General features: G+C 41.7%; 1 long non-coding RNA gene across 2 annotated transcripts; it reads right to left on the reverse strand.

Moving 5' to 3' along the window:
- Positions 1 to 6,655: 6,655 nt before the first annotated feature.
- Positions 6,656 to 11,551, reverse strand: LOC144321765 (uncharacterized). Of its 2 annotated transcripts, none has more exons than XR_013387292.1 (4): positions 11,160 to 11,551; positions 10,386 to 10,564; positions 8,675 to 8,832; positions 6,656 to 6,836 (listed from the first exon to the last, which is right to left on the reverse strand). It is a non-coding gene; the product is annotated as an uncharacterized LOC144321765 (long non-coding RNA). The 2 variants fall into 2 exon arrangements; XR_013387291.1 differs by having other exon boundaries at positions 6,656 to 6,810; positions 11,160 to 11,547.
- Positions 11,552 to 17,987: the final 6,436 nt, after the last annotated feature.

The following is a 17,987-nucleotide window of genomic DNA, read 5'->3' on the forward strand; positions in this document are numbered from 1 at the left end:
CAAGCCCCTGTTGCTTGCTTGATTCAGCAGACCAAGATGAGCTGTTCTGGGGATATGTGAGTTTCATCAGATTTGATTTTTGTCAAAGGAGAATGGGGGAAGAAAAGGTGGATAGTGACGACAGAATGGACAGCAGGGCAGTGACGCTGTTGAGGATTAGGGCTGGAGCGTCAGAATTGTGACTAATTTGTGCCACCTGCTAAGAGATGCATAGTAGAAATAATTTTACTTATGCTACCAGCACTGATTATTCTTGTTATAACAATGACAGCAATAACCACAATAATAGCTATTTTTGAGATGTTATGATGCATCTGGTTCTTTTTATATGTGATCTGCTATCTCAACACCCCTGTGAAGAAAAGTGTACTACACCTATTTTCTGGATAGGGAAACTCGTTCAGAGAGGGCAAGTAACTTGCCTACAGTCACAGGACAGGTATCCGGGGACTCTTTCTCCTCCTGCTTGCCTTTTGGCAACCAGACTGCATAGATTAGCCCTTTCTCACTCCCCCTCTCAGCAGTTTATAACCTTGGACATTAAACCTGCATTCATCAGGGAAGAATGCCTTGCGTCGGCAGACCTGGGTGGCCCTGCTCTTGCTGGGCGTCATTTCACGTGAACAGCAACCTGGTCTGGCACGTCAGAGGAGCATGAACATGTTCACCCCTGAGTGGTGCCACCTGCTGATGCTCCCGTGGCATCAGCATTTGGCCACCTCCAGGGTTTGATGTGCAACTGAAACTCAAAGTTCAGGAAAGAAACAGAAGGCTTACTGGAGCTTAGAGAAACAGCAATGCCTGAGCAACATAGACTACTTGCAAGGTTGTTGTTTTTAAGTCTCTTAACTTAGTAAAATGTTCAAAACCCAGATATCATGATATGTGGAAAGATCAGGGGACTTGGGAGCTATGAAACATGGGAATCCTCCAATCTCTTTGATCCTCAGTTTTGCCATTGGTAAAATGGGCTAGTAATGCCTCTATCCAAAACTGATTATGAAGCATAAATGAAATGACATGTAGCTAGGGGTTAAGCACAGACTAAATTTTTATTAAATGACTTGATCTGAATGCATAATTCTGGTTTAGAGGCCTCCGATCACAGACTCTTCATAGACAGAAATAAGATGAAGTCATTAACAAGAATTACTGTCAATATCTCCAACAACTGCCACGTTTATTCTCCACTCCCCACCCTGTTCTAGATATTTCTGATTTGAATATGAGGGGCCATGAGTTAAATGTATTCATGAGCACTATGAGGTTTGAGTTCACAAACAAGCTTGTAAATGCTAGGAAATCTCCTGTATCACAGAATATAGGGTTAGTAATATTATAGAGGAAGAACTTTCATAAAAAGGGGCCACATCTACATGATGCAAGAAAGATCCATGGTAGGGTCCATATGGCATTTTAAAATCTATTTTCTAATCTGTGGTGTGGATGTTTCCTTACTGTCTTGCAATCTGCCGTGGTGATTGGGATGGTTTCAGGACTCTGAAACCAGCAGTCATTATTTTGGTCTCAGAGTCAGAGCTAGTGTTATTTCAGCATGGGTCACAAAATTTTCACTGAGGTTGTATGTATAAGGTATTTTGTTAGCTACAGAGGCATTTCACAGACAGTACACTTCTGTAGACAGTACACAGTGAATAAGACCGGCCTGTTGTCAAGAAACTTCTAACCTAAGAAGTGGGAAGAGACAGTTGAGGTCAGAATCAAATCAAATCAAACCAAATAGGAGAATGCATATAAAAGTACCAAGAGATGGTGTTGGTGGTTGGTAGTGATTTGTTATTGCAGTGTCCAATGAAGAAGACTCCATGAAAGAAAAGTCTAGATATTCCAGACCACTACACAGCTAAGTCATGCTCCATACCATCTGATTCAGCACATCAGACTATAAGACCTATGTATGCAGGGAGGGAAAATTTAAGGTTATCTAGATTCTAGGGCTTAGAAATACCACTCCCTTGAGACTAGAGACAACTAAGGCCTGAATGTGATCAAGAATGAGGTTTGCCTTGTTTGAGGAAACGTAGATGTGCAGCTAGGAAGCTGCAGAGGTGGAGTAAAAAAGAATGGGGCTGAAGACTCTCAGGATCAGAGTGACCAGTAGTTATCTGACAGGAAAGAGTTACACTGTGGTCAGCAGTGACCACTAGACCCCATTGTCCCATATTCCCTCCTAGTGAGTTGTTTACTGCCTTGTCAGTGTTCTCTTTGCCTTTTGCTTAATCATGTCAAAGTCCATTTTTTCCCTCACTATCTAATCAGGGTTGTTGGTTACTTATGTCATTTATGACCTCCAGCGTGTATTTTTTTTCACTATTCTTTATCTCTTTAGTGAAACTGTTTGGCCTTTAGGTGGGAAGGCATTGTGCACCAGTGGAAAGAGGTACAGATAGGGAGGCACAAGATCTGGGTGGTGGGCTAGTTATGGGCCTGAAGGAAACCATGCCCTCTTAGCCTCCCATCCCTCATGCGCAAAGTGGGCCTAGTAACAAACACTCCTGTACCGCTTTTCCGTGTTGTTGTTCTGAGTGAGCAATATCCTCTAAGTGAGTGCTTTGAAAACTATAAAGCCTACCCTAATTACAAGATGACTAAACCATGCTACTTCATGGAAACAAACATTACCAATGCTCCTGTGATACACGTGCATATGTACACAAACACACAAACCCCACTTATGAGAATCAGAAAATAAGGTTCTGGGCCTAGTTTTATGCTGAATGGCTAGAGCATATTGCCTAAGGGAGGGAAGTACCATTTATTGACCCCTTACTCCTTACAGGACGTTTTCTGGGCACTTCACATAAAAGTCCCCACTACATCAGCCAGGTAGGCATTGTTTTGGAGAGGAAGGAGTTGATCCTCTCTCTGGCTCAAGGTCACACCATAAGTAAGTAGCAAGGACTTAAACACAGATCTGTGACCCTAACGCATCGCACGACCTTTGACTCATTATCTATGCAGTGAAGGAGGGATCTCTTCTAGCTGTGATATTCTATGGTCTTCCCTCCTGAAACTGCATATTTTTTAACATACACGGTTGTCCTAAAGCAAAGTAGATGGTTTTATTAATTTTTTTAAAGTAGATGGTTTTAAACAATAATATTGGTGACTTAGATTAGGCCATAAAATATTTTCTCTCGGGAAGTATCGTTAAAATGAATGGGTTATTTAGTGACTAGAAATCTTCAAAATTCTGGGTGCCTGACTGGTTCAGTTGGTTGGACATCTGACTCTTGATTTTGGCTCAGGTCATGATCTCAGGGTAGTGGGATGAGCAACTTTGGGCTCTGCGCTCAGCAGGGAGTTGGCTTGAAGGATTTTCTCTCCCTTTACCTCTCCCCCTGCCCATGCTCATATTCTCTCTCTCTAAAATAAATAAATGAATCTTTTTTTTTGAAAAAAGAAATCTTCAAAATACTGGTAGGTATGAAAGAAACTGGATAGCTCTAACTTTCTGTCTCCTATTCCCCTACTCCTTGGGTTGCTTCATCCCATAGGAATGAAGAGTGCCAGGCTGACCATATCCTGGAAAGCTTGATAAAAGGCCCAGACTCTGTGACACAGGCAGGCAGCCAGCATATGCAAACAGTGGACCAGTGAATTGCGTAGTGACCACTCAGTACCATCTACTCTCCCGCAAAATGAAGAACAGGGTCACTCAGCCTCCCAGGATTTTAATCCAGTTACCTACAAATTCAACTTTGTGCCTTTCTGAATAGCCAGACATAAATTTTTTTTGCAAGTCAATATTTTTTCAACAATAAGAATCTGGACTTTGAAGTCAGATAGAACTTATACTTAAATTCTAGCTCAGGGATCCCTGGGTGGCACAGCGGTTGGGCGCCTGCCTTTGGCCCAGGGCGCGATCCCGGAGACCCGGGATCGAGTCCCACATCGGGCTCCCGGTGCATGGAGCCTGCTTCTCCCTCTGCCTGTGTCTCTGCCTCTCTCTCTCTCTGTGACTATCATAAATAAATAAATAATTAATTAAAAAAAAATTCTAGCTCAGAGCTTCCTAGTTGTATTACTTTGGGCAAGTCCACTAAGGTTTTTTTTTTTTTTTATTTATTTATTAATGATAGTCACACAGAGAGAGAGAGAGAGGCAGAGACACAGGCAGAGGGAGAAGCAGGCTCCATAAAGGGAGCCCGACATGGGACTCGATCCCGGGTCTCCAGGATCGCGCCCCGGGCCAAAGGCAGGCACTAAACCACTGCACCACCCAGGGATCCCCCTCTAAGGTTTTTGAACCTTAGTTTCCTCAGGAGCAAAAAGATGGTAATAAAATGTAACCTACAACATTTTTGGAGGATTGCATTGACTGATGAACAAAAGGGTTATGCATCATGCCTGGCAAAAATTAATTACTGGATAAATAACAGTTGCTATCCTCCTCCTCCTCATCATCCCCTTCTCCTCCTACATTCTCCAAATTACCGTTTCCCTCTTGGTCACCAAAGAAGAGTCATTCTAAACATTTGCTCCCACAATACCCAACTTCATCATCTTCTGTGTCCTTCATCCTTCATTCTGCCTCACTCCCACCCTCAAGAGCTTTTTTCATTCAATATGCAGAAAAACTAAGCTGGATTCTGAGCTCATCTCAAAAGTGGCATACCCATAGCCAAGAAGAACCAGAACCCATACCCAGAAGGTAGTGGGGAGTTGTAGGTGAGGAAAGATTTTTATCACCCATTATGGTTTGCAAAGTTTGAAAGTGTGACTTATTCCTTGAAGGAGATAAAGAGAGGTAGAAGCATGTTTGAGGGCATTGAAGAAAATGGCATGTGATTTGTTGAAAGTGTAAAGGGGTATGAAGGAGGAGAGATGAATAAAGAGATGGCCATGCATTAAAGACTTAAATGTGAGACAGAAAACCATTAAAATCCTAGAGGAGAACACAGGCATTAGCCTCTTTGGCATAGGCCATAGCAACTTCTTACTAGATATGTCTTCTGAGGCAAGGGAAACAAAAGCAAAATAAACTATTGGAACTTTTTTTTTTTTTTTAACTATTGGAACTTTATCAAAATAAGAAGCATCTGCACAGTGAAGGAAACAATCAACAAAACTCAAAGGCAGTCTATGGAATGGGAGAAGATATTTGCAAATGATATTTCTGATAAAGGGCTAGTATCCAAAATGTAAAAAGAACTTATGAAACTCAACACCCGAAAAACCAATAATCCAGTTAAAAAGTGGGCAGAAGATATGAATAGACATTTTTCTAAATAAGGCATATAGATGGCCAACAGACACATGGAAAGATGACCAACATCACTCATCATCAGGGAAATGCAAATCAAAACTAGAATGAGATAATATTTCACATGTCAGAAAGGCTAAAATTAACAACCCAATAACAATAGGTGTTGGTGAGGATGTGGAGAAAGGGGAACCCTCTTCGCCGTTGGTAGGAATGCAAACTGGTGCAGGCGCTCTGGAAAACACTATGGACTTTCCTCAGAAAGTTAAATATAGAACTACCCTACAATCCAGCAATTGCACTGCTAGATATTTACCCAAAGATACAAAAATACTAATTTGAAAGGATCCCTGCACCCCAATGTTTAGAGCAGCATTATCAGCAGTAGCCAAGTTATGGAAAGAGTCCAAATGTCCATTGACTGATGAATAGAAAGTGAAGATGTGGTATATTTATATAATGGAATATCACTCAGCCATAAAAATGAATGAAATCTTGCCATTTGCAATGACGTGGATGGAGCTAGAGAGCATAATGCTAAGCAAAATAAGCCAGTCAGAGAAAGACAAACACCATATGATTTCACTCATATATGGAACTTGAAATTTAAGAAACAAAAGAAACAAACATAGGAAAAAGAGAGGAAAACCAAGAAACAGAACTGCAGAGAACAAATTGATGGTCACCAGAGGAGAGTTGGGTGAGGGGTGAGTAAAATAAGTGATGGGGATTAAGAAGGGCCCTTGTGGTGAGCACCAGGTGTTGTATGGAAGTGGTGAATTACCTGAAATTCTACACCTGAAACTAATATTACACTGTACATTAACTAACTGGACTTTAAATAAAAACTTGAGGGGAAAAAAAAAAAGAGGGAGAGGTGACCATGCAGCCACTCTTCCAGAGGTAAAAAAGCAGGTCAAGTGGCAGGAAGGGCCAGCATGCCAGGCAGGCAGACAAGCTGATTTCATCAGCACCTCTGTGCTGCACCATTCTAGAAGCATAGCTGACCTGCGCCTCTGCATACCTGTTCTCTGTAGCATAGCTGGGTCCTAGGCATGCCAGGCCCCACTGCACTGCCAGATGGAGGTGGAAATAAGAGGCTAGAACAAGCTGTCTCTGAGGCAGGGAGCCCAGGGACGTCCTCATCCAACTGTCGTCACCTCTGCAGAGGAGACTGCATGCAGACTCAGCGTGCCAGGCATCTGTGGCTCCCCTGGGGCAGGAGAGGGGATGATTGACCCTCTTTTCACCTGTTTCCTGCCCTGGCCTACCCTTCTGCAAGTGGCCATTTGTCCAGTGAGAACAAAGGCCTTTGATCCTGGAGGAGGGGAGGGCAGGGCATGTAAAAGTGGGAAGAAAAAAGGCAATCTCTTATTACAAATAACTCTATTCTGGAATGTCATGGTCAGAGAGAACAGTTACCTTTGCTAGAGCTCACACTGTGCGCAGACAAATCTGCCAATCTTTCTTTCCAGTGCTCCCTCCTCTCCTTCAACCCCCAGAGGTACTGTCTCTGCGACTTTTCCGTCATGGCTTCTTCCTCATTTGTCTTGGATCTGTGAGGTTGGCTGCCAGTAGCAGATCTGCAAAAGTGAAGATCCCTTTGGGTCTAGTAAGGCAAGAAGGCAAGATCACAAACAGCCACAGTTAACTTACATCTCTGCTTGGCTTTCTTTGCCCTTTCTAGGTCCAGATAAGATTGCCTCAAACCTCCATTCTATAGCCTCCAGAAAGCCCAATGCCCTCCTCCAATTTGAGGGAGATTCTGGGTGTTAAGTTCACTCTAGCTCAGAGCTTCTCATTTCACGGAGTCAGTTCAGTGAAGCACATGGGTCATCCCCCCAGCCCCAGATACCAGTCCTGTTGCTACCATGAAGACCCAGATGGGAAACTTGACTCTTTCATTAGATTTCCATAAAAAAGCAAAACCAAACAAAGGATGGATTTCACTTGCACAAAGCATTTTTTCCTAGTGTTAAAAGATTAAAATTCTAAGAATTTATCCGAATAATACCAACTGGTAGAAAGCATTCCTTTGAAGAGAGGTGACGAAAGACTTAAATAGGTAAAGGGCAGAAGCAAAGAGAGGAAACTTGATTAGCTGTAGTTTAAAACCTGGTTGGCTATAAGTGATTGTCCTTAGATTTCGATTTCATAACCTTGAGGCATTTACAGGCTTAGATTTTGGGTTGCTTATGTAGGCGCTATGGCATAAGAGCCACCTCTGTCTAATGGCCTCCTTGCATAATTAATTTAACAGTGGACATAGCTAATGGTTTGTGGAGAGGAAGGATAATTACATGAGGGCCATAGAACAATCTAAAATTGAACATTAGTCATCTCTGTTCCTAAAAAGTCCTTTGACACACCCCCACCCAGGCCTGGTGTTCCATTCACTGCTGCAGACTCTATTTCTCTCCTCTGCCATGTCCCCTGCTCATTTCCTCCCTCTCAGATTGTCCTTAGAAGTCCAAATTGTTTTTACTCTACTGGTTGAGGCAGTACCCTGCAACACACCTCTGAGCCTTTGTATCTCCAAACAAATCAACTTACCGGGCAATCCTCCTGTGAGCCTCTTTTCCCCTTGCCTTACTGCTCTGAATGTGGGAGTGGAACAGAACCAGAAAACACCAGAGGAGAATTAACAAAGGACAAGTATTTCTTTGTACCCAGATGATATGATTTCATTTTCTTGAGCTGGACATGACAAGGACAGACCATGGCCCTACTGGCTAATCATAGCCTGGGAGAAAGGCAAGGGAAGATATGGACAATTCTGAGGCTTAAATTATTTTTCATAGATATTTAACCCTCTTTAAAGGGGGTCTTAAAAATCAACTTAGAGTGATGTTTTACACATTTGCTTATAAAGCCAGCAATAGAATTGTTTCAATTAGGTATATATCAATGAGGGTTTTTTTTTTGTTTTGTTTTTTATCTTGCTGAGGAGAGGATCTAGCCAAGACTAGAACTGCTTGGCCATTAATGTATAGACTACAAGCTTTTGGCATTTAACTTTAACCAGGCCAACACCAGAAGAAGGTCAGGAAGATCTGAGCTTCACATTCAAGAAAGGCCTCAAATTCAGTTTTGGCATTATCACCAAATGAGTTATAAACAAAGTTACTGTGATATGCATGTATTCAAAGCATTAATATGCTAAATGTATGCATTCAAATTAACTCTGGTTTTGCCATTTCTTCACTTTTTAAAAATTCTTTAAAAAAAATTTTTTTTTAAGATTTTATTTGTTTATTCATGACAGAGGGAGAGAGAGAGAGAGAGAGAGAGAGGCAGAGACACAGGCCGAGGGAGAAGCAGGCTCCAGGGAGGGAGCCCGACATGGGACTTGATCCCAGGTCTCCAGGATCATGCCCTGGGCTAAAGGCGGCGCTAAACCGCTGGGCCACTGGGGCCACCCCATTTCTTCATTTTTAATATACTTACTGTAAGCTGAAAAAATTAGGGAAGTAGCCTGGATCTCCCATGGGCTCTGAGAAGCCCCCTGTTCCATGCCTATCTTGATTATGTAGAGAGAAAGGTCTTTGTTCTACAGCAAAGGAGGATAAACTTGGGCTTAAGCCCTGTAATTATCGAAAGATCGCCTGAAAGAAACATCAGGAGAGGATCCCTTGGAGACTATGCCGTCCATCCAGTTTGATGACATCAGAGGTACCGAGAATGGGCACACTGCATACCCAGGCCTATACCTTTCCTGCTGGGACTGTTTTGGGTGAATATAGCACCGACGTGCTTTTAGTATGTTGTGGTCTGACTTGCCTGTGGGTCATCGCCAAAAATAGGTCTGTGCTACTCACTCTCTGGCCATTCTCGAATAATCCCCTCACAACGTGCTCGGTATGAAGGGCACAGACAAAAATTCTTGCCTGACCTGAAAACTAAGAATAGTTGTGCTTCTCCTGGACAGTCAGTTTAATTTTATCTTCTAACGTTGTGAAACCACTTAACCGACTATGTTTCCATTTCTCATTGCCTGTTAGTTCATTCAGAGACATATTTTTCATCTACTCATATCAGGTGTTGAGCCATAGTGGTTAGTTAATTCATTGTTATTAGTTTGGCGAGTTCTTTTAGGTTTGTCTTTGGGTCTTTGTTTTTTAGGGTTTTAGTGTATGTTTGTTTTGTTGTTGTTGTTGTTGTTTTAGATTTTATTCATTAATCCTTATGTATTTTATTTTTGTGGATAGTTTGAAGGAGGAATTTAAATATATTTTTCCCCAAATAATAAAATGTGTGAGCCATGCACATTCTTCATGTTCTTCATGTATGTTCTTAAATGCAAATAACAGACTCTGCCTGTCTTAGCTTGGGCTGCTATAACAAATGCCACAGACTGAGTGGCTTAAACAACACATTTATTTTCTCACAGTTCTGGAGGCTGAGAAGTCTAAGATCGAGGTGCTGGCAGATCCAGGGTGTGGGGAGGACCTGTCTCTTGGTTTGCAGATAGCTGTCTTCTCATTGTATCCTCACATGGCAGAGAGCAGAGAGAGATGAAGCAAGCTCTCCCCTATCTCTTCTTATAAGGGCATTAATCTCATCTATGAAGTTTCCACTTTCCCAAACACCCCACCTCCCAAAGGCCTCACCTCATACCATTACACTGGGGGTGAGGAATATGAATTTTGTGAGGACACTGACATTCGGTCCATTATGCTACTCTAACTAGCTTAAGCAAAAAGGGGTTTGTTAAAGAATATTTGGTAACTCCCAGACCTCTGTGAGGGCCAGAGAACGAGGCTTGTAGGCTACAATACACAGCCAAGAACAAGACAGGCATGGTCAGCACATCTGACCATATCACAGGATGGTTCTAACAACAACAGCAACAACAACAACAACATCAACAACAAATTTTTAAAAATGGGATGCCTGGGTGGCTCCATTAGTTAAGCATCTGCCTTCAGCTCAGGTCATGATCCCAGGGTCCTGGGTTAGAGCCCTGCATCAGGCTTCTTGCTCAGTGGGGAGCCTGCTTCTCTCTCTGCCTGCTGCTTCCCCTGCTTGCGCTCTCTCTCTCTCTGACAGATAAATAAATAAAATCTTTAAAAATAAAAAATAAAACGGACTCAGTGGGACACCTGCAGCTCTCTCACAGCTACTCCAAAAGAGCAAACGCTCTTGATACCACACTTACCAGAATAGTCTCCTGGAATATGCGCCCTCCTGTGGCTCTTCTCCACATCAGATGTCACAGAGCAGGGTATGGGGGAGTGTAGACTTAAGTCATATGCCTGATTTACAGATTCTCTTGGGAAAACAGGACTTGTTTACAAAGTGAGAAATGTCAGAGGGTGTTCAAAAGATGTTAGATATCTGTAATGAAGAGTTGTTACCTTATTCTTGATACTGTTTCTAAAACAATTCAGCATTCTTTTGAGATGCTATTCATGATATACTTGATTAATACATATATGTATATGCATGCACGGCACACACACATATTATGCTATTTTTCTATAAGTGCATTTTACTTTATCCTTGTAGTACTCAGTACTACTTTAATCACTATAACTTTATGATACATATAAATATCTAGATGACTTCCCCTACAATGTCTTCAAAGATTTCTTGGCTCTTCTTATCTTTTAATTTTCCAAGTGAACTTTAGAAGGGCTTTGTGAAATTTTCAATTTGGCATTCTGATTGAAATTATGGGAACTAATTGATGTACTGTTAGAACTTAGGATCAAGAAAGATAAAATGGTACCTCTATTTACATCTTAACTTTTGTAATTCACTAACTTGTCATAGTTATTTTGATAATTAGCTCAACGCATTTCTTGTTAAGTTTATGCTGGGGATTATTTTGCTGTTGCTATGTTAAGTGGGATATTTTTCCTTTATACTTTTAACGTTGCTTTTAGAAAACCTATTCCTTTCATTATAGAAAAGCTCGTCAGTAACTCACCTTCTTTTCGACATTGGTAACTAGTTCTGACCGTTTTTTCAGTTGATGATCTTCCATTTTAAATTATCCTAATCCAAGAGAAATGATATCTTGTACAAATAATGAAATATTGCCCTAGTCCTTTTCAGTAGCCTCTTCTACAGTCGTTAGAACTTACAGAAAAAGGCTAAAATTTCGTGATAATAGTGTACTTCTTTGATTATTATTATTTTTTAAAATTTATTTATTCATGAAAGACACACAGAGAGAGAAAGAAGCAGAGACACAGGCAGAGAGAGAAGCAGGCTCCATGCAGGGAGCCCGATGCAGGACTCGATCCCAGGACCCCGGGATCCCGCCCTGGGCTCAACCGCTGAGCCACCCAGGGATCCCCCTCTTTGATTATTTCTAAATTAATTTTCATGGTGCTCAACTAGTGTTTTATTGTTAAGCACGATAATTGCCTTTTAGTTGGAGATGCTTGTTTTTAGAAAAATATCTTAATTCACACAAAACCCTCAAGAAGGAACCCTGAGGACTAGTTCGGGCGGGGCGAGGCCGCAGCGCGCGAGGGGGCGGCGGGTGCACTGCGGGACCCAGTGGGGGGAGGCGGCCGCGCGGGGCTCTCTGTCCCGGCGGGGGGAGGGGCTGTCGCGGCGCCCCGCAGGGGCAGGGGCAGGGGCAGGGGCAGGGGCAGGGGCAGGGGCAGGGGCAGGGGCAGGGGAGGCGGCGGGCGGCGGGCGGCGGGGCCCAGCCTCGGGCGGGGAGCGCGTGTCCTCTGCGCGCCCCGGTGCCCGCGGAGAGCCGACCGGCCTGCAGGGGGCGCGCGAGGAGCAGGGGCCCCGGGCGGACGCGGAGCCGGAGCTGCTCGCCCCGAGCATCGTCCCGCGGCGGAGCCACCTGCCGGCCTGGCCGGGGACCCGCCCAGACCACCGCCCAGGAGCGGCCAGGGTCAGTCTGAGCAAATCTCGCACGTCCGTGCGGGAGGAGAGGAAAAGCAACCCTATAAGCAACCCTATAAGACCCCGTGGGTCTCCAGGCGGGGAGCAATGCAGATGAAGAGGCAGGTACACACCAGCCTGACTTCCAAAACAAATTGGACAAAAGCTTCAAGGACAAAGGAGAAAAAAAAAAAAAAAGAATAAAGGAGAAGAAGGAGAAGAGACGTTTTCTACCCACCCCATCCCCCAAAAGGCAACAAAGGTGAGAAAGAGAAACAAAAATGGAAGAAGAGATAATGCAAAATAGGATGGTTAGAAATAAATACAAATATCTCAGTTGTGATAGATGTGACTAGATTAAGGTGTCCAGTTACTATATTTCCTATGCTGGATTTTTAAAAAAAAATCAGCATATGCTCTTTATAAGCGATACAGTTGAAATGTAGATTCGGAAAGTTTAAAGTAGTACTTTTTGCTTGCTCTGTGTATATCACAATAGCAAAGAGAGTGAAAATTGAGCTAAGCTACTTAAGTTGAAAGACAATATAAACCCAAAGAAAAGATATGAGTAGGAACAAGTGAAACAAAATAGAGGTAAAAGATGATTCTTTGAAAAGATGAGTGAAATGACAAACACTTTGCTAAATTGTTTGCCTTCTTTTTTCCTTTATCAATGTTAAGAATAAAAGGAAGGGTATTAAAAAGGCAACAAGGATGGGGCACATGGGTGGCTTAGTGGGTTAAGCCTCTGCCTTCAGCTCAGGTCATGATCCCGCCTGGAATCTGGTTTCCTGTACAGGGAGGAGGGGTGGGGGGTCTGCCTCTCCCTCTTCCTCTCCTTCTGCTGGAGCGCTCTCTCTCTCTGTCTCAAATAAATAAATGAAATCTCATAAATAAATAAACAAACAAAGAAATAATAAAAAGGCAACAAGGATACCAAGAAATTCATTACATACATGTCTGAAAACCTAACTGAAATGAATAATTACTGGAATACTATAACTAGCAGAAATGACTCAAGAAGAAATGAAATAACCATTAAAGAAGTAGAAACCAAAGTTGATCTCACCACAAGGATAATCCAGAGGTGAGTTTTATTGGTTTGTACGAACCATGGGAGTAATGCTTCTGATTTTAGTACTATTCCAGAGTACAGAAAGAGGGGACACTACCCAACTTATTTATTTCTATAAACCTGCAGCCCAAATATGACAAGATGGTATGAAAGAGGACAATTACAGCCAATCTCTTTAGTGAACATAGGCGGAAAACTTCTGAAGAAAATTTTAGTCAGTTGAATACAATAACTTTTTTTTTAAGATTTTATTCATGAAGGACACACAGAGATAGAGAGAGGCAGAGACACAGGCAGGGAGAAGCAGGCTTCATGCCAGGAGCCCGATGTGGGACTCGATCCCAGAACTGCAGGATCACGCCCTGAGCCAAAGGCAGGCGCTAAACCGCTGAGCCACCCAGGGATCCCATGAATACAGTAACTTGAACAAGTAACCATGACATGGGTTTATCTCAAGGCTGCAAATTTGGTTTATCATGAGAAGATCAAATAATATAAGTAACTACCTTATCATTTTAGAAGGAGGAAAATAATCATCTCTTAGTGAAAAGTATCAGACAAAATTCATGATTCAAGCCTTGTTTTCAAGAGAAGGAACTGCCCTTTATCTAATAAAAGTATCTATGAAAAACCAATAGCAAACATCATCGTTAGTGGTGAAATATTGGAAAAATTTTGTTTAGGATTAGAAGTAAGACAAGGGTTCCTGACACCATCACTTCTGTTCAGCATTGTCCTAGCTACTGAATTAAGACAAGAAAGAGAATGAAAAGCATAAAGTTTAGAAATGAAGAAACAAAACTGTTCATTATTTGTAGATGATAAGATTGCTTGGTTGGAATAATTATTAGAATAAATCACAGTTTAGTAAGGTTGCAGGATACAAAATCAGTATCAAAGGGCAGATGTCTTTTCAAATACCTTTAAAAAAACAGAAAACATATCTTTTAAAAAGTAATTTTCCAAAAAAAAAGTGATTTTCAAGAGCATCAAACAACATAAATTCTTAGGAAGAAAGCCTAACAAATAGGTAAGCTCTCTATGAAGAAAATTAGAAAACTATTTAAATTAAAATATATATATATAGTTTATATAGTGATATATATATATATAACATATATAATTGTATTTAGATGGAATTTGGTGTGGGAAGCATAAAAGGATAATAAGAATGTTCCAAACTTATGGGATTCTTGGGTGGCTCAGCGGCTGAGCATCTGCCTTTGGCTCAGGGCGTGATCCTAGGATCCGGGATCGTCGAGTCCCACATCGGTCTCCTTGCAGGGAGCCTGCTTCTCCCTCTACCTGTGTCTCTGCCTCTCTGTCTCTCCGTGTCTGTCATGAATAAATAAACCTTTAAGAAAAAAAAATATTCCAAGCTTTCACACATGTTTTTCTTTGCTGGATGATAGTGGGCATTTAACCACTACAGTATTTAAGATTCCACGGTTTGTATTTAGAGTGACCAATATTAAAACATACTGGATATTATACCCTTTGGAATTCTTTACATTTAGGATGAAAAAGAATATGTTAATTTAAATGCAATGGTGGACCTAGTTTCTCCAGATTATTTTTGGAGACATGTGGCCACAGTTTGAAGATGGCTATGTTACGGATGCATATATTTCCATAATAGATACATATTTTAAATCTTTCACTTTTCAGAAAAGAAGGACAGATGTTGAATATTGTCAAAATCTGGTCATTTTTAAATTGCTGATATAAAGAAGATTATAAAATTTATTCATTACTTTTGTATCCCTGAATATTACTTCAGGGATAAAAAACAAACAAACAAAACCCTTTTGTTCTTATGCCCCATTAGTAATCCAGAGTCTCTCACCATCAAACTTCGCAGTCCAACTTTCCTCCAGAGCTGTCCCAGACACCTCTCTGGAACAGACTCTTCTATGATTGCAAGATAATTCCTAAAACAACGGCTGGTGGAATGATCGGCAAAATAAATGTTTTCCTTTACATCTTGCAGGAAATCAATGTCTACAGTAAATCCAAAATTCTAGTATCTTCTCAGATCACTCAGTCCCTATGATTCCTGCCTCGGCCAATAAAAATTAGCGTGTTTAGCCCCACAGGTCGTGCTCAGAGAAGCTGTAGTCTTTGATCCCCTAGAGACCTCTTGTGGTTTGTGGACTGCCTGCTGAGGAATGCACCTCAGAGTCTCCGTGGCTTGCTGCCTCCTGAGTGAGTGTCATCCTTGGGCCATGACAAGGCCAGAGGCGAACTGACTGAGTCTGTGGCCTTAAGCGACTCATTCACCAGTATGAATGTCAGTTTACTTATCTAGTCAAGGCAGGTGCAGATATATGCCCCCCAACAGAACTGTAAGAATTAAATGAAATATTGCATAAATGCTAATTATGTCACAGAAGTAAAAGAACAGAAAAGGAAAATATGAATGTCGCAAAATAGGAATGCAGTCCAACAGATTTTTGTTCCTTACAGATGCTTCCATTCCTCCAACCAGTATCATCGCTGAGGGCCGACTGTGTTCCAGGCACTGTTACAAGGGATGGAGAAGACCTCAGGACAGGTGCTTCCGTCAAGGGGCTATAGGGAAGGTGAAACTTCATCTCTCCCTTTGTAGGGTCTCCTCAGCTGGGCCTGAGAATTGAATCAACATAAAACAGGTTAACAGGAGAAAAGCGAACAGATTTTCACATGTACATGGGAGGCCCCACAGGAAAATGAAGACCCAGAGACGCAGGTAGAGCTGAACGTTTTTACGTTAAATTGAACAAAAGAAGTAAATTGTGGAAACATGAAAAGATGAAGGGAAGTTAGGATTGTTAATGGTGGGGAAGTGATTGAGCTGGAAGGGTTAGTTTAACAAGGTGGGTTTGGACAGATTTTTCTCAGCCTGGTCTCCCGTCCCTAGTGATCAGAATTTGTCTTTCCTTCTGTAGTAGGGGAGGCATCTTTCACACAGGACTTTCAGGAATAAAAAGGACGTTCAGAGTGTTTTACATCTGCTGTCTTTTAGGTGCCTCTAACTCAAAATAATCTTGACGTCAAAGTGACATTTTTGGAGATGACAAACTTTTGGTGGTTTCCTTCCTGGCTCAGACCTGCAGGAGAGAGATGGGCTGTAATAAACACTGCCATGTGATAAATACTGTGACAGAGGTGTGCTCAAAGCAGTAAGGAAGTCTCCAATGGCTTTTCTTGAGAAGGGAAATAAAATCCCTGGTAATAAGCCCTTGGGGAGCCCAGAATGGGGAAGTGCGGGCCACGGGCTCTATCCTCTAGGGGGAGCTCATGGTCTTTGTCTAAGATCTGAGAAACCCTTTATTTCTAGTAAGGATGAGATGGCTTCAGAACCGGGTTAAGATAAATGCTCTGGTGCGTCTTGGTCGTTTTAGATGTTTCCTATTGAGTTGCTTCCCTCCTTGCTCCTCCTCGCAGCTGGTAATGTAGGGAGAGTCTGAGTCCTCCTCCCACTCGAAAAATTTGCTTCCTTCACTTGGAAGACAAAGCAAGAACCAGGGTGAAGTCCCCCAGGCAGGAGTATGACTCATCTAGGTGCAAGTCCTATTTCCTAGCCCAACCTAAAAAGATAGACGACAGCAGGATTTGGAAATGATTTTCCCATAACTGGCGTTTGTGCACATACTCTAAGGGGGTGGCCTTTGCCAAGATACTGAAAGGGGGTGGCAGGACAGGGTTTAGAAATTTGGGACCCAGACATACTTATCATTTACCACAACTAACAGATAGATTTAGATATTTTCATTTTATTTTGTATTCATGTTTTCATGATCATTTCATGACTACATGGTTTGTTGATTCAAAGTTCTGTTGAGAACTTGGCAAAAATGTGATTCAGAAACTTTCTAGAATTTATTTCTTTGCAGCAACTATATGTTATAGGAAGATCCTAGATTGATTCCCTTCTTTTCATCATGTATATTTTTATAATCTGTCAATGTTTCCATTTGCATACTCTTACATAAGGAAGCCTAAAATAGTCTCTGATTGTCTCACATGGAAAGTTAAAATGGGGTCTCTCAGTTTGTATGACATCCCAATCAAGGGAGATAGGAACAATTTTTCTTCACTTAACTTTTGTTTATTTATTTATTGACATGCAAAAGCTGTACTTACTTAATATATACCACTTGATGAGTTTAAGGATAAGCATATTCTCATGAAACCACACAATATATACCAGTCCTATTCATCACCTCCACAAGTTCCCTCCCATCTTCTTTTATTATTATTACTTTTTGTGTATGATAACAATTAACACAAGATATTAGCAAAGGTTTAGCAGAAGATTTAACACAAGATCTTATCAAGTTTTGAGGCGTCTGGGTGACTCAGTGGTTGAGCGTCTGCCTTCGGCTTGGGTGTGATCCCGGAGTCCTTCCCCATAGGAAGCCTGCTTCTCCCTTTGCCTATGTCTCTGCCTCCTTTTGTGTGTCTCATGAATGAAAAAATTAAATCTTAAAAAAATCTTATCAAATTTTAAAGTGTATAATTGCTATAGGCTCAGTGCTAACTGACCCTTTACCATTTGATGAATACCTTTCAGTTTCCCCCTTCCTCAGCCCCCAGATGCTAGGAGCCACCATTCTACTCTCTGTTCAATGAGTTTGACTATTTTAGATTCCTCATATAGGTGGTACAGTGTAGTATTTATCTGTGTTAAACTTGTTCTACATCTTCTCAGTTCATCCATGTTTTTTTTTTTTTTAAGATTTATTTATTTATTTATTCATGAAAGACAGAGAGAGAGAGAGAGAGAGAGAGAGAGAGAGAGGCAGAGACACAGGCAGAGGGAGAAGCAGGCTCCATGTGGGGAGCCTGATG

Source organism: Canis aureus, chromosome 10 (genome assembly GCF_053574225.1).
Source record: "Canis aureus isolate CA01 chromosome 10, VMU_Caureus_v.1.0, whole genome shotgun sequence".
In the NCBI taxonomy this organism is placed as follows: domain Eukaryota; kingdom Metazoa; phylum Chordata; class Mammalia; order Carnivora; family Canidae; genus Canis; species Canis aureus.